We start from the raw sequence: 22,437 nt of genomic DNA, 5'->3' as shown, positions 1-22,437 counted from the left end.
ACCCCAGTGTTGCTTGCAGTAGGCAGCAATGAAGGAAATGTTTTCACTAATTTGAAAATAAAATAATGAGCAAGACCTTATTTGATGTTTTGGTTAGAAGACCACATAGTATTTAGGGGTTTATTAACCATATAATTCCGCTAATATCCAATATTCAACTCAGGCCTCAATATTATATAAATGACTTTGAACTTCATGCCTCCAATTTATAAGATAAAATATACAAACAACCATGAGACCTCCAAAAAGTTAACTCAAATTATATTGGAGTCAAGATTTCTTTACTGTTTCATAATCTGTCTTTGCCATGTTGCTTCTGATTGTGGCCACCGACTTGACCTGCTGTCACTCAGACAGTCTTCAGACTGTCTGGGGGTGTTTTTTATCATTTTAATCACAGGGCATTATCGAAAATATTTGAGTGTAGATGAAAATGAAATGTTTTGTGGATTGTATCAGCTGACCATATTGTAATTGTAAGAGGTTCTAGGAAATTTTAGTTTTCCCTAAAATATCATAGTTTTTCAGATAGTAATGTTTATTTTAATTGTACTTGTAATTCTTTCTTCATCAGTGGAAAGACTTCAAGACAAAATCACCATGCACCCACAGTTACAGATTTTTTTGTTTTTACAGGATTGTAAAACAGCCTCGGGTCAGCTTTCAGAACTTTGAACCACAACATTCCTATCCAAAAGGTTGTCCCACCTTAGGGGTGGCTTTCCTTACCATGACAAAGCACTAAACCAGGAACAAATTCACATCTCTAATGAACAAGAGGCCAGGCACAGAGAGCTGAAACAAAGCATCATCAAGCCCAGATTCATTTTCCCAACAAACTCCCTAGCAAACCTCTTTAAACCCAACACAAATGGCATCGTGGCCGGGAAGATTTTATCTCCAGCCCATTCATAACAAATCAAACCAGACTCCACAATGACCTGTGAGCAACCCAGGAAAGAGGCCCACAGTGCACAGAAAAAACCCCACAGCCACAAAGTCAGAAGGACGTTATGCAATTAAAAGATTTATAAAGACACCAGGGTGTGCGAGATGTTTCAAGCAAGTTTCCTTGGGCTGCCACTCAGGACCCAGCGACCTGGATTATACAGACTCCCCGTGACCGGCTGTCACACCACTTCCCCTACAGCCAGCAGCATGTCCAGCGCCTGCAAAGCTGTGAAGATGTAGCTCGTTGCTGTTGCCTCCCTACGGATACGGTATTACTGGGCTCATCTGCACACACCTGGGTAAGAAAGACAGCCAGCTGTACACTGTAACCCCTTGAGTAACATGGCATCTTAGATTGTAGAAAGATATTTTCATTGTCAGGCTCGGCCTGAGCTGTGGGTTGGGTGAGACACTGCATTGGGTAGCAACAGTTTCATAGAAGAGCCTCCCTACCCTCAGGCAGATCAACACTTCCTCCCAGTTTAGTGTCATCTGCAAACTGACTGAGGGAGCATCCAATCCCTTCATCCAGGTCATTGACTGGGCCTGAAGCCCTGGGCATCACGCATGTGCTCCATGACAGCTCCTAAGATGACCCTCTCCAAGGTCTTCCCCGGGACTGAGGTCAGACTGAAGACAAACCCACAGGCGGGGATCAGGTTGGTAACCCTAGTAAGGGATTAACCAGCTCTCTTACCTGACTGACGCTCATCAGCATGAACAAATGAATCATCCAACAGAAACGGAATAGCTTTTGCTGAGAGAAGCACACAGGCCATCACTTCCATACTGGGAGTCTTGTACAGCAGAACTGAGGACCACATGAGCTGTCTCAACTCTTCATTTTCCACCTAAGACAGAAAGCAGATGCTGCAAGTTACTTGCACACTTTGATAATCCAGGCAGCTTTATCATCATAGGCTACTAGAGAAACAGTTTCAACAGCTGGAGCATCTAAAGATGCTGTGGTCAAAGAGCAGAAGCTCACCTCGAGGCAGTTAAATGCAGCACAGCTTTGAGGTGCACACAATGGAACTCCACTGTTTGTGTAAAACCATATTTTCCTGTCATGGTCAAGTTCTTCCTCATTTTCTGCCCAAAACTACAAGTAGGAGCTAGCACACAGTAAAGACTTGGCACAAAAGACACTGCAGACAAAATTGATCAGTGAGCAGTGCCAACAAGTCTGCTGAGCCTTCAGATGCTACCGAGGGGCTGGATTTAATGACCTTAAGAGACCTTAAGAGACAGCAACAGCACCTCTTGCTGTTACAGCTGCTGTCCAGGGAGGCATCTGCCCAGCTTGATGAGTTTACTGTGAATCCTCAAGTGAGTCACCTTTCTTTATCAGCATCCCTTGATGTCAAAAGAGAAGCACAGCTTACCATTTGTGCTCACTGAAGATTTGGAAGTGAGGGATGTGAACAGAGTGTCTCTCTCAAGTTGCTTTTCAATTGAGATTTGTACTCAGAGCACAATGATTTATCAAAGTGCCACACTCTGAGGTTAGGGTATTATTTGTATTTTTAAATTTGGTGTTCCCCACACAGACTGTACATCAAGTTAGGTTTACCTCCTCCTGTTTCTGGAGTTCCTACAGCCAAGTACATACTCGTACATCTGTACTGCACAAAGGCGCCACCTACTGATTTAGTGAGATCCCATCACAAAGTAATTCCACTCCAGTCATTTTCACAGCATCACAGGGGCTGGAAGGGACCCCCAGAGCCCATGGGGTCCAACCCCCTGCCAAAGCAGCTCCCCAGCTCATATTGCACAGGGCGGCGTCCAGACAGGGCTGGAATCTCTCCAGAGATGGAGACTCCACACCCCTGGGCAGCCTGTCCCAGGGCTCCCTCACCCTCACTGGGGAAAAGTTCTTCCCCATGTTGCTGTGGAACTTCCTGTGCTCCAACTTGCAGCCATTGCCCCTTGTCCTGTTCCCACAGACACTGAAAAGGGGCTGCCCATTTCCCCCTGCATCCCATCCTTCAGCTATTGATAAACATTCATAAGGTCCCCCCTTAGTCTTCTCTTCTCCAGGCTGAACTGCCCCAGCTCACTCAGCCTTTCCTCACAGGGGAGATGCTCCAGGCCCTTCATCATCTCCATAGCCTCCTCTGGACTCTCTCCAGGAGATCCCTGGCTTATTTTATCCCAGGGAGCCCAGAACTGGACACAGTACTCCAGGTGGGGCCTGACCAGGGCAGAGCAGAGGGGCAGGATCCCCTCCTGTGACCTGCTGGCCACACTCCTCTTGATGCGCCCCAGGATCCCATTGTCTCTCTCAGCCCCCAGGGCACACTGCTGGCTCATGGCCACCCTGTCACCCACCAGGACCCCCAGGTCCTTCTCCGCAGAGCTCCTCTCCAGCAGGTCACCCCCAGCCTGTACTGATACAATTTTATTTCATTTTGACCCTTGAAAGGGGAAAAAAAAGGAAGTGGAGTTATCATTCCTGCCAGACACACACTAATGTCCTTCCTGTTCTGCCTCGAGGAGCCTGAGAGGTGCCCGGCGGGATCCCCGTCGCTGCAGCGAGGAACCCAGCACGCAGTCACACAAACCAGTTTGTGATAGAAACCCTTCCAGGTTTGGCAGAGCCTGACCCTTGGGTTTAAGCCCTTTGGGACAGCCCTTTGAAAAACACTGTCTAGCCCTGAGAGGCCACAAGGCATCTTTTTATACACCTGGGCTGGGGGTAGTACCTCTGCTACGCTGCCATGGAAAAACTCCAGCAGGGCATTTCCTTTCAGCCCAGCCACGTGCTGCAGAGACACAGAAACAGGAAGGTGAACAGCAATCTGGTTATCTTCTGTCATCTTCTGCGTGAGAAATTCAGATGGATAGAAAGATGACAGCATCAGATGAGGCTTGCAAAAGCTGGAAGAGATCCAGAAAACACACAAAATTTAAGGAACTACACAGCCCTTCCCCTACAAAAATTAATACTTTCATTCAGAAATCAGGAATGGGCAGCTTCTACTCTGAATAGTTTGCTCTAAATGGTTTCTCTTGAGCATATCTATCAATCTGGCATGACCTCAGCCTGGGAGCATGGGAAAGGCAGGTCTCCTTCCATAAGAAAACACATGTTGCAACTATAAACCAAACCAGAAACAAAACAGGTAGACAGCTACGGCCCAGGATAACCCTCCACACACACCACAGGCCAACAGAATGATGAAGCACGTTGCCAACACTGCAGGCCCAAACCCATTCCCAGTGACAGCTGAAAACTCACCAGCAAGGCCACACTGGCTTCAGCAGAGCTTCTGTGGGAACCGTTCCCTTGCTGACTGACCATGCCTGTCTGCCTCCACCATGGGGTTCCGTACAGCGTCTGCTTTGCCTGAAGCTTTGACAACAATAATAGTCTTAACATCCTGCAGGAGCCTCTGCAAAAGACTGTAGATTCTGAGGAAGTGGAATTTCTCATGAGGTAGAACAAACACTGCTTTAACACATCTGTATCCAACAAGCAACTCCAGCACGTGGCCATCCAGAAAGGAACCCTTCTGCTGGATGCAGCCATGAGTCGGATGCAGCACCAGTGATGCTAACGGCATCCTAGTCAGCTTAAATACACTTCTCCACTCTTCTGTGCCTCCCCATTTACCTGGCAGCAAACTGAAATCCACCTTTACTAGGTACAAATGCTGGCGTGTTAGAAATATCCAACAGGGATGGACCACACAGGGACCCTGGGCAGAAGCCTTAGACACTGAAGAATAAAGTGCAGGACACAAAACGGGTTTTGACCAGTCCTTGTTACTACCAGCTGACTCTGCTTGGTGCAGGAGTTCCTGGACACAGGTTTTCTTCCCATAAACAAGGTATGTTGGGAAACAACCTTTTATTTCCACATCATCTGCTGAAATGCAATTCAATTCCCTAAGCTGACAGAGAAACTCTGGGAGGTTTGCTGGTCCACAGTACAACACGGAGCTTCCTAACACTGACGTGTAGTGTTGAGAGCAACGCATGTGTAAACAGGAATAAAAGTCTTGCAGGTTCTGGGGGTCTGAAACAACAAACAAGCAGTTGTCACCATTTGTCAGCTTCAGGGTTAAACAGATTTCTGGCAGGAGAAAGCCAAGTTCCAGAAGATCAGTATATGGAAAAGACAGCACCAGCTTCAAGGCAGAAGGGATGTGCTGGCAATTTCCTCTCAATTCCTGACAAGGCATCTCAAACACAGCTGGCAGATCTTCAGTCAAAACCAAACAGGAAGCAAACTGCTTGAGGCCTTGATGAATGTGAATAGAGAAACTCCAGAGAATTTTGACTATTGCAACACTCTCCACTGCTCCCTGGTCAGAGGGCCGAGGATCTGAAGTAGTGCTGAACTCAGGAGTCTCATCTCCTTCGTGAAGCCCCATTTCAAAAGAGCCATCTTCTTTGTCTGTGGTCTTGGTGTCACCCAGAGGGCTCCCTTTCTCCTCTGTAAAGCAGGAGGGGGGGATCTCTGCACAGTCTGCACTATCAAGGTAGAAAGGTGCTGGGTAAAATCTTGGTTTGTGGCAGTGTGTGACATACAATGAAAAGGCAAGATGACAGTGTTACAGGGGTCAGGCACTGCACGCTGTTCTTCCTCTGAAGGATCCAAACTGCAAAAGAGATAACAAGGCAAAGTACGAGCCTGAGTTTCAAAACAGTCACAGCTACCTACAGCTCATGGTGCTGCTGCTGCTGCTCTGAACTTTGAGGTATAATTTTGTTACTGCAGTTACATCAGCCTAATTTCATAGAACATCTTAAATAGTCAAGAATGCATAGGTTGCAGTTGTATTCATTTCTGCATTTCTTTTATCCGTTTACAGCATTTAGTTGATAGAAATATTCCTAATTGAAATTATTCCCTTGTCCTGCCACTGATTTTTCAAGATGCTTTCAGATCATCTCGTGTCTATACATTGTTTTGTCTTTACATAGTAACTATTTAATTTTTTATATCAAAAATAGCGTGGCCAGTAGGTCTGGGGAGATGATTGTGCCCCTGTACTGGGCACTGGTGAGGCTGCAGCTCGAGTGCTGGGTCCAGTTCTGGGCTCCTCACCATAAGGACGGGGAGGTCCTGGAGCGAGTGCAGAGAAGGGCAACCAGGCTGGGGAAGGGGCTAGAGGGCAAATCCTCTGAGGAGCAGCTGAGGGAGCGGGGGGTGTTCAGCCTGGAGAAGAGGAGGCTGAGGGGAGACCTTCTCCCCACCTCCACTGCCCAGCCAGGAGGGTGAAGAGAGGTGGGAGATGGTCTCTTCAGCCAGGGGACAGGAGATGGGACAAGGGGCAATGGGCTCAAGCTGCCCCAGGGCAGGGTCACTGCAGATGGGAGGGAAAAGTTCTTCCTTGAAAGAGTTATGGTGCTGTGGCACAGGCTGTCCAGGGAGGGGCTGAGTCACCTTCCCTGGATGGGTTTAAAAAAAAGGGTAGATGAGGTGCTCAGGGATCTGGTTTAGCTTGGGACAGGAACAGTTGGACTTAATGATCTTAAAGAGCTTTTGCAACCTTGTGATTCTGTGATCTTCATACTGTGCACAGCCACTGGTTGAGAGGCTGGGAGTGTGCAATTTATCAGAAGTTAAAAATAAAGTGTTCAGCTCATCTTCCATTTCCCAAACCCAACAGGCACTTTGCAAATCACTGGCTTGAAGCCACTGACTTTATTCCAGGGTTCAAAGGTTACAAAGACTTTATACTCTTACCACTGATTTCGCTTGAAAACAACTAGAGGCAGCGTGCAACCAGACACACTGGTTTGCCTTAAAGCCGGGTTTGAAATGCACCATCCACTACTGGGACTCAAAAAGCTGATGGGGGTTTAAGCCAGAGCTCAGAAGTCTCACTTACCACATCTGGGGTCACTTCCATGCGCTTCACAGGAATCCAACAGAGAGGCAGGTGCCTACGGAACAAAGAACCATCAGGCAGTGGCAGCTGCTGCCAGATTTCAGCAGAAGTGAAAAGCAAAGTTAACGCTGGCTCCTGCTTTTTAAGGCCAGCAGCTCCCTGCTGAGTCCTGACTGCTGTACCCGTGGGCAGCTGAACAGCTGACCTGTGAGGATGCTGACACACCAGGTTTTTAGTTCAGGCTGGGCACTCTGAGGCAGCCAGGAACGCAGTGAGAACAGATGTGGCCTGTAGGCCTTTCAGCACACTACAGACTTCAGCAGCAGCGCACAGCCAGGCGAAAAGGCAAAGGCCCTGGAGAAAGCCCAGCCACGCTGGCAGCAGAGGCAGAGTCCCTCAGGGCTGGCTGTCTCATGCCCTGAAGCCAGGCATATGAAGGGCATTTCCTATATCAAAAATGACATCACAACGCAGAAGTTAAACAGCTGGAGTTTGAAGGAGACCAATTAGGCCAACACCTATTGCCAGAGAGAAGGTTCTTCCACTCTCTGAGGAAGAGAACTGTCTTCCAAAAGGTGCTGAACTGCTCAGTTCAGAGAGCAGTTCAGCATCTCAGAGCACACTGAATGAGACGCTAATGCCAGGTAAACATCTCAGTCCTGACAGCGACAATTCTTTGGTGAATTCAGATCATGCACTCACTTTACAAGGTGGACCAAACCCACCACTCAAATTTGGGGCTACCTCCTTCCTCAATTATAACAGCTCAGAGAATGAAAATACCTTTGCTGTGGATTACTATAACAACATAAGTTTAATATCAGAAATTAGCTTGCAAAAAAACCAAACACTACCACATTAAAACTGCCATAAAATAAACACAAGTGTAGCAATTATCTGATTTTTACATCCAGAGTCTGGTATTTCAAAATATCTCTGGGGAACTGTATAGTCTGTAGGAGTCAAACTACTGGATTGCAAAAGACTGCTGGCTAGGACTGTTTCTCCACAAATTATTTCTAGAAGAAATACAAAGACCTTTTAAAATTGCTGAAGTAAAACCAAAATGAATGTCTAATAGTGTCTGTCAAACAACTAGAATTAAGATTGCATCATCAAAATGTGACCATCAGTCATTAAAGCTGCGGGGTCTCTTCACAGAACAGCCAGGACAGAACAAAACCAGGCACAATTTTAATATCCTTAAGTGCACTGAAAGGTGCACTGAAGACTGCTAAAGCTCATTTTTTAAGCTAACCACCAATTTAAATCTCAACATCTTGTGTGAGAATTCTCCATGTAATTTAGTTTTAACACAACTGGTCCATTTCCTTGAAACTTGCCCTGAGTGTTACCAAAGCATTGCCAGGCTGGCAAAGCCATAGCAGAGCAGTCTGTGAGCTTCACAGCATTCACTCCCATTTTTGCAGGCGCCAAGCAAACAAGCAGAAGATCTGTAAAACCTTTACCCTGGCGCAGGAGGTCCTGTCCCTCAAATGCCACTCAAGGAAATGATCTTACCTCGATCAGAACCTTTCTGAAGGATCCCAGCCTGACTCGTCATTACAAACTGATCAGGAATGCAGTATACTGAAATATTCTCAGGGACATTGGGCTTTTTGCCTGTTTGATATTCACAGCCTGGCAGGAATGCAACCCAGCACCCCAGTTCTCAGCATCAGCACAGAGCCGGCCCGCTCACGCGTGTACAACGTACGTGCAAATAAACAACAGAATCCCAATCACAGAATCCCAGCCTGGGCTGGGCTGGAAGGGACCCAAGGATCACAGAGCTCCAACCCCCCTGCCACAGGCAGGGACACCAACCTCCAGGCCTGGAGCTACACAAGGTTGCCCAGGGCCCCAGCCAACCTGGCCTTGAACACCCCCAGGGATGGGGCACCCACCCCCTCTCTGGGCAGCCCCTTCCAGCCCCTCACCACTCTCTCTGGAAAGAACTTCCCCCCAATATCTGTCCTAAACCTTCCTTCCTTTAGCTTCAATCCATCCCCCTTGTCCTGCCATTGCCTGCCCTTTCAAAAAGCTGATTCCCTCCTGTTCCTCTGCTCCCTTCAGGGACTGGGAGGCTGCAATGAGGTCCCCCCACAGCCTTCTCTTCTCCAGGCTGAACCAGCCCAGCTCCCTCAGCCTCTCTCCGTAGGGGAGCTGCTCCAGCCCTCTGATCATCTCCGTGGCTCCTCTGACCCCTCTCCAACAGTCCCACATCTTTCTTGTCCTGGGGCCCCAGCTCTGGACACAGGACTCCAGCTGGGGCCTCCCCAGGGCAGAGCAGAGAGGGACAATCCCCTCCCTGTCCCTGCTGCCAACCCTTTTCTGATGGGAGACCAGGATACCATTGGCCTTCCAAGCTGCAGGAGCCACTGCTGGCTCATGCTGACAATGCATGTGAGCTGCTTCCTCAGGCATAAGAACTCCTGCCTGTATCGTTCTGGATTGATGGCAAAGTTTAGTAGATGACACCAAACCATCTCTCAGGCAGAGGAAGCACAAGAGATATTTACTGCTTGAACACAGCAACCGTGTTAGCCAGAAGGAAACTCAAATTGACAAGAAAACCAGAACAGGGCAGCATTATTGCTGGATTTCTCTTCTCTATATATGTTTAATCTTTGCCATAAGCCATTTGGAAGACATGTTTAAGTTGAATAAAATGCTAGTGAAACAGATGGTGTCTAGAGAAAGTGCAGAGAAAACAATTCACAGAAATAGTGCATCAGAAAATGAATTCCATTATTCCTGATTTCAGGTCTAACAATGAAATAAATTGCCCAGCATAGTTCCATTTTTTAAAAAATAGACTTCTCAAAATCAGTATTTTGAAAACAACCCTTGATAGCTAGGTATGTAGCAAAGAATTCATTTCTGTTGTTAAAGCTGAGGAATGTCCTAATCCTGGTCCTACTCCTTGCTATCCCACTATATATTAATATATTTATAAATATCCCACTATATATTTATATCCCAGTTTTATATTTATTTTTATAAATATAAAAGCCCTTCCTCAAGACTCTACTACAGGAATCTTATGGAAAAGGACCACAGTCAGTAACCCCAGTCTTACACCAGTTTTCCTATAAAATTCCCAAGTAGTTCAGAAAGATCTTGGTATTTTTTCCAAGACTCATGTGCTCCTTAAACATTTGCAATAAGGGAAAAAGATGCTTGACCAATAAGTAATACCTAAACAGTCACAGCCACTGCTAGCATGCATCTTTACAGCTAGCCCTGCATAAAACCCCAGGCTGCCCTATAGCCAAGCTGTCTCACTCCTGCAACTTCAATGCTTGATGCTTTAAAGCCAGCGTTGGCTTAATTTGGGAGAACCTGGCATTTCACCTGCAGGTGAAAAGTTATCCAGAAGGGCTCCAAAGGCAAATCAAGCACATAAATAGCAACTAAACCTGCATCTAAATTGCTTCTCCTTTAATTTAAACGCCGTCACTTCATTTTTACTGAGTGATCTGAGACCTCTACTGATTCTGCAGAAATGCCAGGAACAGACTCTTTCCAAAGACCTCTTCCCCCACCCACCAATTCACTGCTAAGAGTAAGCTGTTTCACCCCCAATTATGGAGACTGTCATCACTTTTCTAAGTGGTTACAAAGTCGTCCCCAACCAGATACACCCTACTGCATTTTAAGCTTTCATTCAGGCAAAAGCAAAAGCATCTTTATCTCTTCTCAGACACACATGAATTTTCCAGTCAGTCAGTCCCACGGGCCCCTGCAGAAGATGCAGGACACGCCACTGTTCTACGTTCTAATGCAGTGGGTACCCTTGGTTGAAGCATCCAGTGAAATGGGATTTTCAGGTAAGGTCAGCAGGTGCTGTGGAACACAACAGTGTGCTGAAATCACAGGCTCAGTCTGAACCCAAACTCCAGAACTGCCTCTTACTCATCTCCTTTTCCGACCTCCATTCTGGCCTGACAGAAACACAGCCCTTGCCAACAGCAGGAATGGAACAGATGCTCCAGCTCCCCTTGTGCAGACCAACAAGCAGAGAAGCAGTTTTAGAACGTGCCTACAGATGCCACAGTTCCCTTGAAGGCATGTATCTAGACTAGCAAGAGAGATACAGTCCTCTGCTGCTGCTTTCTGCAGTAAAAGCAGCCCCGTGCCCCAACTTCTGTTCGAGTTAATTAACACCACAGTGAACATCAGGTCAGCTTTGCCAGGTCACATGGCACTTGCACTACGCCAAAGCTGCCGGGTCTGTCTGCTCTGACTTGATAAGCCCCATATCCCTACACAGAACATCCAGGTACATCAGTGCAGCCCAGAGACGCAGAACCCAGAGGCTCAGCCCAGCAGCAGGATACATACATGATTACCTTGGCTGGAGCTGACAGGACGAGGCAGAGAGGGAGAGGAAGGACGAACAGGAACAGAAGAACAGTTTGGTTTGGAGCTGGCAGCGGTGAGCCTGGAGTCCTCACTGATCTAATAAAGAAAGTAGGCAATAATTAAAGAAAAATCCTAAACACACGGGACACGTCAGAACCTGAACTGCACTAAGTCTACAAAGATTTCCCAGTTGGAGTAAAAAGAACGTTAGTACCAAATGTGTTGGGTTTCTGAGGGGTGGCACACGGTGGTGCTCACATCCTCTCAAGTTCCCATTTCCCACTAAGCAGAACTCCACTAAGAATTCGTTTAGAGAAGTCATTCTGATCACTGATCCCTGCACTGACAAAACCAGCAGCAAGTTTCACAAACCACAACGACAACAGGATTCTTAGGCTGCAGGGGCATCACAGCTCCTGATAACACAACTTATTTCCAGAACAAGATTAACCCACTGCACAGCAGACAGGAGAACAGGACAATTCAGACTTCTGATCCTTTCCCATTGCTCAATACTCGCAAGAAGAAAGTCTGGGAAAATCATTTCAGTCCTCTGCAACACAAGCACTGATCTCACACCTCAGCACTCTCTGTATAAGATGGAAAATACGGCTGTTGAGGTCAGCTGCATATTTATTGTGTGTACCATTAGGCCATTTTCTCTTTTCCTCCCACTTCCTCTATCCCAAGCCAGCAGAAAAAGGAACATCCTGAAACTGCATTGAAATCTAAATAGGAGAAAGAGGTGATGTTCAAACCTCACACTGCAGTAAAGCACAAACACTGCACACACTTCCATGAGAAGTGAGTTTAAGGAATTCTGCTCAAAGCCAATCTGGAGAGGACTCACAGGCTTCTTTTGTACCCAGCACATTCTGCTCTCACAGCACCCAACTCACCTTTTTATCAGAGCTGCTCAGTTTGTGTTTCACCTCCTTGGCTTTCTGAATGGCTTTCAGCACTTCCACTGTGTCTGGTTCCTTTTCTGTGGTGATAGTGTTATCCAGACAGACCTAAAAATGTTAAAAACATCCAGAAATACAGAAAACAAGGCAGCTCTGTAACTTATTGTTACTTATGTCATAAATAAATAGTTTGATGCAGATGCTGTGCATGTCTGTAACCCTGTAAACAAGGTAATGACCACGTCAGACCTCATGACTTGAATGCAAACTCAGAAGGGCTTGGGAAGCTCCACACCCCACTGGCACAAGCACCTTCCAACAGGAACACCCTGTTACCCAGTGAAAGCAGGGCAAGCTCTCCCTTAGATCTGAGGAGCACACCCAGCAGCGTATACATGGTTCCATTCCCTACAGATGTACTCCAACCCCCACTAAAAACTCCTCAGGCTTGTAGAGCATTCACACAACTTTCCTTACCAGGCTTTAGAAAGAAAAAGCTGTTCTTACATACCTCTGAAGCCCTGTCCCCAAACTGAGCCAGTACTTTGGTCCCATAGTCAGGGAAGATGCTCAGTGGGTTGCTGGATAACACCACCTTTGCTAAGCACGGGAGGTTTCCTATATTTTTTACTTCATCAATCTGAAAGTTTTTCAGTAAAAGGATGAATACACAGATTGGCTAAATGAGAACACCACCACAGTCTAAGCATTTCTTGACTAAATTACATACAAACAGTAACCAGGAAAAAAAATTCTCTCCAGCCACTTTATTTGCACTTTCACCCTCTAACAGAAATCACTTGTGTTCTAAAGCAATCTGACACTAAAATCAGTAGTTACCTGTTCGATTTTGTTGTTGCTCAGATCCAAGTTGACTAAAGAGTACAGCTTGTTAAGACCACACAGCCTTTCCAGCTGATTTCCTGCTAGATTCAGAGTTTTGATGTTTCCCAGTCTTGTGTGAACACCTTCCAGCGATGTCAGCTTGTTGTAGGATAAGTCCAGGTGAACAAGGTTGTAAAGATGCTACGAGAGCACAGAAAATCCAGATCACACACCAATTTGCTAAAATTAAACAATATCAAAGGCTTGTCCATTTGCTCATGCTGGATGCTGCCCAGCTGACAAACACAACATGAACTTGCTCATTACACAGGATTAAGCCTGCAGGAAAGGGAACTTCCTCGACTCTATTTTTCCCAAGCCATTGACACAGCCAGCAACGACTGAATTTAGTCAAGAACTACATGTTGCATGTCAGTGTTGGCAAGTAAGAAATGCACCCTTACGAGGGCTTGATGCTAGGAAGCTATTTGGGCTTAAACTCTTCTCTGCAAGATGAGTGGCAAAATCCTTTAGCAAAAGGATTCTGTCTTGGAAGGTCCTGGGCAGCCTGGCAAACATCACCTTCAAAAGCATCCCTTACCTGTAAGTTTTCTACCAGAGACACCCCATTGTGACTCAGGTCCAGGAACTCAATCTTGGGAATTAATTTCTAGAAGGGAAAAGGTGCACATGTTAAATGCGTTTTAGCTTAGAAACCTGGCTGTACTTCCTTCACCAACCAACTAACAACTAACAGGCAAAGGGCAGGAACTCTCCAAGGCACAGACCCTCTTCTCAGCTTTCAGCAGTAAAAAGCGTTCTGCACCCATTCTAGTGCAGCCAGAGTGCAGACTCCTGCTGGTGAGAGAACCAGATTACTCTGATGAGCACGGTCACGTTTGCATTTGAAACCTGGGTTCTCACTGAAGACAAGCAAGTTGCCCCCAGTTTAGCCCCACTAACTACAGATCAAACTCATTAAGAGGCCTTTCCAGCTCATCAAACAGGCCTGTCTGTATTACACAGAACCCTGGATAAAGATTACAGAAGCAAAAACCAGAGTAAGTTGAGCAGTGCATTGATCTCCACAGCATTACCTTGTGGAGCTCAAGCACGGACAGTGCAAGGGGAAATCTTTCAGAAGAGAGATACATGAAGAAATTGCAAAATCCCTGCTGAGTCATGTGCCACAGAAGACCAGCCATCCTTTCCCCCCACACACAAATGAAGAAAGATTTCTTACCACTGAATCATCAATTTGAGAGATGCTGTTGTGACTCATATCCAAGGTTGTTAATGTTCTCCAAGTTGGGATAACTGCTGTCACTGGACAGCTTGAAGTTGCATCCTCTGGCTCCCACTGATCAAACTCAGAGGCCTCTGGCACCAGGATTTCCTGTTAAAGACAAGCACCCTAAAAATATGGTACCTGCATCTTCGGTGAAAGCCCATTGTTTCACAAGCAATCCAAATGACCTTATGAAAGAAAGATCCCTAAGCCTTATCATCACCCAGATTAAAGGTCTTAAAGCAGGAGCTGAGTGTGTCAGAATTATTTTAGATCCACAGGGAGGGAGTCCCAAACACTGGCAGCCAACCCAGGCTGGAGAATGGGAAGGAAGAGAGGGACTGTGAAAGGTATGCTCCTCACACCCTTGCCAAATCACAGCCCAGAGAAGAAGCCACACGCATTCAGCTCTCGAGGAGTAACAGAAGCACATTCCAATCAAAGCATCAGAAACATCCCTGTGAAGGGACACATCTCATCACTTCAAGTCTGTTCTGAGAGGCCAGCAAACCCTTTCTGCTTCCCAGCTTTAAGAGCAGAACCTGCAACAGGCAGGACAGAAAAGGACCAGGGCTCCAAATGGGGATTCCCCCACCACAGGCGTGATTCTTGCACACGCTTCGAACGCCCATCAGAAACTCCCTCTCACCTTCATCCATGTTGCTGAAAACCGAACACTCATTGTGGCCAGAGCATGTTTGGATGAGGTCAGCCCTTTGAGAAGCTTCCCCCCACAATGACTGAGCTATTGGAAAAACATGACAGTCAGAAATGGCAGAACAAACACGGGACACAGCAGAGGCAACTGAAAGCTTCAAGGACGGATTCCCTCCCGGTCCGGAAAGTAGTTACAGCACTGCCTTCAAATCTGGGACTATCAGGTCAGACAGCCCAACATTTGGTAAAGCTACAGCAAGAAATTAGGGGCACAACTACAGAAAAACTAATTCCCAAATATTTCTTTGCACAAAACATCTTCTCTAGGCACTTTCTACCTTCCCTGGGCATTCCCCCAGGTTCAACCGCCCAGGCAGTTGAACAGGGCGCAGTGTTTGACTGTCACCAACCGCAGAGGTGGGTACCTCAAGCTGTGCAGCTCGACCTGCAAACACAGTTACTGCTGTATCCCACCTTCTTTACTGCAAAGAATAAACAACAACTGTCCGGGGGAGGGGAGATGCCCAGCTCAGCAGTTCATACACCAATGAGCTCATTACACAGACTAAGTTTGACATTATAAAAGTCTTTTCTGCAGTTCAATGTGACCCAACCTCTGTCTAGCAAATGGGTCCTTCTCTGGGCACACTGTGCAACAACAACCAGTTCCCAGAGAACTCCTTCTGCCCCTGGAAGCACCTCTCCAGATCACCACTGTTTGGTTTTGGGCAGCAGTTACGACGAGATGAAAATGCAGGTCTGCTGCCAGTCCATCCAGACCTTTTCAGGAACCCACAGGCACAAAAGTCTTCAAAACAAAACCCTTTTTTATTCTCCCCACACTAAACAAAGCTACTCCTGAAATTATCCATGCTAGACACACTCCCAACACCAGCCCACTGAAGTTTCCTTCCCACACTAAGATGTCAGCAAGTCCCTGACTTGGGGACTGCACTGCAGCTCTGAACCAGCACAGCCTCTCCTATCAGTGAGACAGCAGGCATGTCCAACAAAAGGTCCTGAACCAAACAGAAGGGAGCACAGGGTAAGGGCTGTGTGACACAACCAGGCATTCCCACTCTGGAAAGATCTGAAAGGGATGAAAGAGGTTTTGAACACTCCCAGTGGAAGCCCTGTGATCCACACTGAGAGCAGAGCAACGAAAAAATGCCGCAAATTCTCAAGCCAGAAGCGCTGCACTCAAGTGAACCTTCTCAAGCAAATTCACATCAATTCAGAAATCCCTGCTGCTTCCCAAACAAGAAGTACTTTGTAATAAGAACTCCCATTAGCACCCATCTGTTGGAGCTTCACAGGGACAGAAAGCCACCCTGGGGTAGCTTCTGCATACACTGGAAATGACACACATCCTTTGGGAAGACATGCACAAGCTCTTCTGAATATTTACATCTGGCATCCGTATTGCCAAGTCCTGAGAAAAACCCCACACTGTTTCCCAAATAAAACACTCCTCCTGAACACTGCATGCCCCAACCCCAGCACCAAAGCAAAGCAATTGCCAAGCCTGAGAGACATGCACCAGACCTGGCATTTACAGAGCCCCTCAAATTACAGGCAGTAGCTCAGTTGTACCTCTGTTTGATGAAGAGATTTGAAAATTGACAGGTCAAACGGCAACAGATGCTCCTGAATGGTACTGGTTCCAAAAGGTCCCCCTGTTCCAGTGACCTGGTCATCAACAAGGAAGAACAGTCAGTGTACACAACCCAACCTGTGCTCACTTCAGACAGCTGTGCACGGGCAAGAGCACAAGTACAGCAGCTGGGACAGCCACAGCTCCAACCCCTTTGTCAAACACGGGATGATACAGGAAACTCGCAGATTAACTCTTCAGCAGAAAAAACCCAAACCATCAGTTACACTCCAGCTAAGTGCTCTGAACTTGAGGCACTGAACTTAAGCTGCCACCTGGTGCTTGTATTTTGTAGCACATGGGGCACTCAAATCCCACAGACAAGACTGAGCAAGGCTTCATCCACAGCTGATCAAGCCAGAGTGGCACTCACTAAAACCAGCTTCCCTGAAACACCTGGATCCTCCAGGACAGAACTGTCTTCAATTCCAGCCCAGGGGATGAAGTCCAAGGCACTGACAAGATGGGCTTGAAGAAAGCATTAGACCATCTCATAAAAAGGCATCTAGTTTTCCCACGTGCCCATAGCATTCTGGCCAGAGCACATGGCACCAGTGCAAAAGGCAGGCGGTTGCAGTTCTGGTTGCTGTGAATAAAATTTTGGGAGAAATCTCTTAAGGTTTGGGTTTTTTTTTGGTCTTACGTATATCTTATAAACTCTGAAGGCTCCCACTCACAAGCTTTCAGAAGGGCCAGAAACTCTCAAGTATTTTTCTAAATAATATGCTGTATATAATATTTTTCTAAATCATATGTTCTTCTCCAGCCAGAGAATCCTCTGAACAACAGGTTCTACACACAGAGGATGGCAAAGGCAACTGAAGATCCACAGGAATAACAGTAGAGCTGTGGTTTTGCTTTCTAAACTTCCCAAGCCCTCCAGTGCACCTTCCCCAAACCACTACTTCATTTCATCTTTGAACATACCACACAGTTACAAGGAAATTCTTCATGTAATAAAAGGGCTGAAAAGACACTGACCTGTAGCAAGCAGTGTTAAAAAAGCTACTCAGCAAAAGTCTTTGTAATTCACTGATTTGGTAGAAGAACAAAATATCAAACTGGTTCCAGACAAAAAATTATCTGAGGCCATTTTACATTTGTTCTGTAATGGCATTTGTCCTAGAAATTCTGGGCCATTCATCTCTAAAACTGATGGTTTTGTTAGTTTGGTTTGGGGGTTTTTTAAACTTTCCAATACAGTTAAAGGTGAGAAAGGGGACAGGACTTACACACACATGCATGTATGCATCTCTATACACTGGCCTAGCCATAGTGTTGTCAAAGAATGCAAGGTTGAAATGAATATTTCCTGCCTCCCCATGCCTATTAGCACCCAGTAAGGCTCTGTCACAGAAACCCTAGAGGGCACCGCTGAAGAGATGACATCACATGGCAGAATCAACATCTTTCTTAGAGAACTATGTTGAAGGTTGGTAGAATAAGCACCTGTTTAACACCCAGCTCTAAATGCTTACAGGTGTTTACTGCCAGTAAAGATCTTGTGCATTCAAACTAGGCTCCAGAAGCATGCCAAGAATCCCATCACTCTGGCAGAAACACCGCCAGTACTTGTGCAAACATGGCTCACCTTGAAATACTGGAGTCGACAAGTGAAATCTAGAATATGACCTAGATCAGTTTTGGCATCTCCATTAGCACACGTAGGCTTCCCCTGCAGCAACTGTTGAGTGACAGCATATGGCTGCAAGGGTCTGATGTTGCTGATGTTGAAGACTTCTCCAGCCATTCAGAGCTGCTCTCCTGAAAAACACAGGATGATGGTATCGAACACAACGCTGCCCCAGTTACCAAAGAGTAAATTAAATGGTACCTGCAAAACCTAATGTCAGCGATTTCATCTCTGTCATTTATATTCTAAGCTCATGATTAAGGCACCAAGACAATGTCTTTTCTGCTTCTAAACTAGAAGCACTGAATTCAGATAAATTTTCTTTAACACCAGAATAACCCAAGTGTTCAAACAGGCACTCTCTGCATTCAAGCCTTAAGCTCCCAACGCAACTAATGGCAAATTTCCCTCTTAACAGGGCTGGAACCAGACAAAGTTCATTTATATAACATACAAATTGCTAAACTTTGAGATATCCCTAAGTTCAATAGCAGCTCAGACTTATTCTAACCAGAAAAAGCAGCACCTACCATCTAACAGATAGACCTGACATCCTTTGCTAAGCTGCTGATGTGCAAAGCTGCAGCATCTTCTTGGACAGTCTGAGGACTTTCACCACACTACCACCAGAGCAACTCCCTGGGCAGGAAATGCATTCTCTGGCAGTATTTTTACAATCCCATTTCTTTCCAGGAACACTAGGAAACAGCATCCAAAAGCCTCCTCTGACAGCATCCCAAGAGCAAATGTGGATTACAGCAGTCAGAATACATGCACACGTGGAATTAACATCTTACTCCTCTTCCTTTTAAGGACACCAGTTTGACCTGACAGACAGGAGAGCATCGGCTTTCCTGATAAGCAGAGTTCTCCAAAGACTAAAACTCCCTTTGGCTTCAGTGGGAGCAAGTCCCAGAGTCCAGCTGCACATCACCACAAGGTTCCACTCACATACAGCGGTCAGACATCAATGATTTTGGCACTAGTGAGGCTACAGGCACTACAGAGTCAGGGAACAGTTCTTCAGGACCTTCCTTAAAGTGTTCCACAATTTGCTGAGTGCCCCCTCTGAAGTGGCTTCACCTGAAGTTAATTTTGTGCCAGAACAATCTGAACCACGCTTCACCTATCACCTCAGCCAGCCAGAATCACAGCACAGCATTCAGCCTGTCCCTCAGCATGGGTTAATCATTTCACACGCCTCCTGCTCCTGGGGAGCCACTTAGAGATGTTGCAGTAGTGCATTTCATTTTCAGCTCTCAGCCTCAGAAAAGCACATCCTTTCATTAACTGACCAGAAGGTCTCATGTTTCCTGAATTCTGGAAGAACAACATTAAGACAGGTGAAGTGATGCATTCAACACACTCTATCAAGGCTCACTGAAATGACACAAACTTCCTGACTGGTTGCACTAAAACATACCAAGGAATTCATCAATTTCTGATTTATTTCCAAAAGCAGCTGTGCTTCTGTGACAGTTCCTCCTCAAATACAGCTTGGATCAAAGCACAAACAGCAAGAAACAGGTGAAGAGGAAGAACAAGTCTCGGTCTGATGTGAAAGGCTCAGATCTCATGGTCTGGAGATTAAATCTCACAGGTATACACACGCATGCACATGGAGGGAACCATCCCCAGTTAAATTCTTACAGGTTCTTTACCTTTGTGGAAGAGCTCTTCAGCCAGTGCAGCAGTGATCCCATTGATCTCCTGCAAAGATTAAACCATTGCAATGAAGTGTTACATACTTACAGTTCAAAGTGTATCCTTGGACAAAATAAGTCTCCCTTTTTTGCTGTGTTACAGGACTTTTAAAAATAGAAATCAACTGTCATCACATCTTATAGATTCTCTTTGTAACTTGAAAATACTTCATCAAATTATTTAATTTCATAGGTTCTTCATTTCCAAGATGGAAAATACTGAACTACATTTAAATAATCACACGCTGCATGTTTTCAAAAAGGGCAACAGCAACTAGAGCAATTCTTACTGACCATCATCAGCCCAATGCCAAACAAAGCCTGGTTTTAAAGAAACTATTACCAGTACAGTTTTCTTCAAATTTGAACATTAGACTAACCTAATGCATGAATGTCCTGGCCAAAACCAGGACAATTAAGCACTCAACATTTCCTTTAGAGCATCACTAATACAATGATAACTTTAGATTAACAAGTCTACAGGGAAGAAGAGATCTGTAAAAATTAGTCTTCTGGACTTAACCTCCTTGCTGAAGAAGAATTCAAAGTCCCTGTTCACCATCCTCTATCTTCTCTGCCCTTCACAGTGCTCAACCCCCTTTCTACACACTGACAGCTCCAGGAGGAAAAGAAAAAGTCTGGAAAATTCTCCCTGTGGGAATTTGTTCTTTTAAAATCTAAAGGAGCACAAAGGTTGGTATAGGTATTTCCCATACTTCACAAAACGCAAATGCTCTGTAGAAGTCCAGAAATAGTTCTGAGCTCTTCCAAGAGCTCTCTCTAAGGCTCACGAGAAGAACAAAAAACTACCTGTGATAGTTTAGGCACACACATCTCATTTTAAGGTAGCTGCAAAGGACAAACAGGCATTACAGATCATCATGAAATGAGTATTTGAGGAGTTTACTTCACTGACAAACCCCTCATGATTCATGACAAGGAAATAAATCCATGGGCCATCTGCAGCACAGTTCAGCTCATCTGATGAGGTGAACATTTCAGACAAGCACATTCTTAGTATAACTGAAACCCCACTCACTGAGGATGAACAGTTTGGAGAAGCAGCTCGAAGCTGCATTCCGAACAAAATCCAACAGTTCTGTTATTGGATAAAGCCAGTTACACTCACCTGGCATGCAGAGATCTGACTGAAACCCAGGCTCTGTGTTCCCTTCATCATCTGGGGGACACAGCAGAATTTTCCTACCTTTATAATCGAAACAAGGTCATGACGTGGAGTATTGTAGCCCACAGAAAAGGAGCTCTAGTCCTCTGTCAGACCTACAAGAGGCCTCTGTCTTCGCTCTCTTATATGCGCCAATCCCACAGAAATCCATTGTTTGCAGGTGTCTCTGAACAGCAGCTTCTGGGTACTCAATTATTTTCTTTTAAAAGCTTCTATCTGGAAGTTAAGAAACCAAATCTAAGATGACAAAGTATAAGACACTGCAAGGAAGTAAGCACCCCCATATCACTGCACACCCCTGTTCAACACCAAAGCAACAATAAGGTTGTACACTGCTGTCACATCCAACTGCTGCTCTTTGCCAAGCCAGACACAGCTTTCCCCTGGAACACAAAGGCTGCAAAGCACTTGTAGTGTATTTACTGTGGTTATTTCTACACCAGTTTAGTTCCATTAACCTAGGGAATAAGATTAAATAATCCCTACTGGAAATGCTACAAATAAGAATAGACAAGAAAAAAAATAATCACAGAATCCCAGGCAGCTTTGGGCTGGAAAGGACCTTAAAGCCCATCTGGTTCTAACCCCTTGCCATGGGCAGGGACACCCCCCACCAGCCCAGGGTGCCCAAAGCCCCATCCAACCCGGCCTTGAACCCTGCCAGGGATCCAGGGGCAGCCCCAGCTTCTCTGGGCACCCTGTGCCAGGGCCTCATCACTGTCCCTGGGAAGATGATTTTTTTTCCCTAATACCCAATTTAACTCCCCCCTCCTCCAGCTTAAGAACATTCTCCCTTGTCCTGTCCCTCCCTGCCCTTGTCACCAGTCCCTCTCCAGCTTCCCTGTAGCCCCTTCAGGGACTGGAAGGCCGCTATAAGGTCTCCCCAGAGCCTTCTCTTCTGCAGGCTGAACCAGCCCAACTCTCTCAGCCTGCCTCCATAGCAGAGGTGCTCCAGCCTTCTCTGGCCTTGCTCCAAGGGCTCCACGCCTGTCTTGTGCTGGGGACCACTGAGCTGGATGCAGCATTGCAGGGGGCGTCACTCCAGATCAGAGGGGCAGAATCCCCTCCCTTGACCTGCTGGTCACACTTCTTGTGAAGCAGCCCAGGGGACAGTTGGCTTTCTGGGCTCTAAGTGCACACTGCCAGCTCACTATGAGCTCCTCATCCCCCAACATCCCCAAGTCCTCCTCCTCAGGATTGCTCTCCATCTGTTCTCCACCCAGCCTGGAGCTGTGCTCGGCATTGCCATGACCCACGGGTAGGACCTTGCACTTGGCCTTGTTGACCTTCATGACAGGCCCAACTCTCAAGCCTGTCAAGGTCCCTCTGGACAGCATCCCTTCCCTCCAGCGTGTCACACAGCTTGGTGCCATCACCAGCCTTCCTATATAAACTAAGGAGGCAGTATCAGGCATTATAAA

At 46.2% G+C, this 22,437-nt stretch overlaps 1 pseudogene across 1 annotated transcript in view; it reads right to left on the bottom strand.

Annotated features, from left to right (window-relative positions):
• Positions 1–909: 909 nt before the first annotated feature.
• LOC311204219 (nischarin-like) overlaps positions 910–22,437 on the bottom strand; it is a 246,789-nt pseudogene continuing 225,261 nt past the window's right edge. The window contains exons 3-18 of the transcript in view: positions 19,789–19,837; positions 18,086–18,258; positions 16,434–16,529; positions 14,833–14,928; positions 14,139–14,291; positions 13,497–13,565; positions 12,911–13,096; positions 12,582–12,710; positions 12,065–12,178; positions 11,153–11,261; positions 7,695–7,816; positions 6,794–6,852; positions 4,237–5,561; positions 3,660–3,834; positions 1,649–1,802; positions 910–941 (exon numbers count right to left, since the gene is read on the bottom strand). The product of the transcript in view is annotated as a nischarin-like (transcript). The remainder of the gene's footprint in view (positions 942–1,648; positions 1,803–3,659; positions 3,835–4,236; positions 5,562–6,793; positions 6,853–7,694; positions 7,817–11,152; positions 11,262–12,064; positions 12,179–12,581; positions 12,711–12,910; positions 13,097–13,496; positions 13,566–14,138; positions 14,292–14,832; positions 14,929–16,433; positions 16,530–18,085; positions 18,259–19,788; positions 19,838–22,437) is intronic.

This window comes from Gallinula chloropus, assembly GCF_964237585.1.
Source record: "Gallinula chloropus genome assembly, contig: HAP1_SCAFFOLD_40, whole genome shotgun sequence".
Classification (NCBI taxonomy): Eukaryota; Metazoa; Chordata; class Aves; order Gruiformes; family Rallidae; genus Gallinula; species Gallinula chloropus.
Note: the sequence above shows the minus strand (reverse complement) of the source record. Positions and strands in the feature narration are given on the sequence as shown.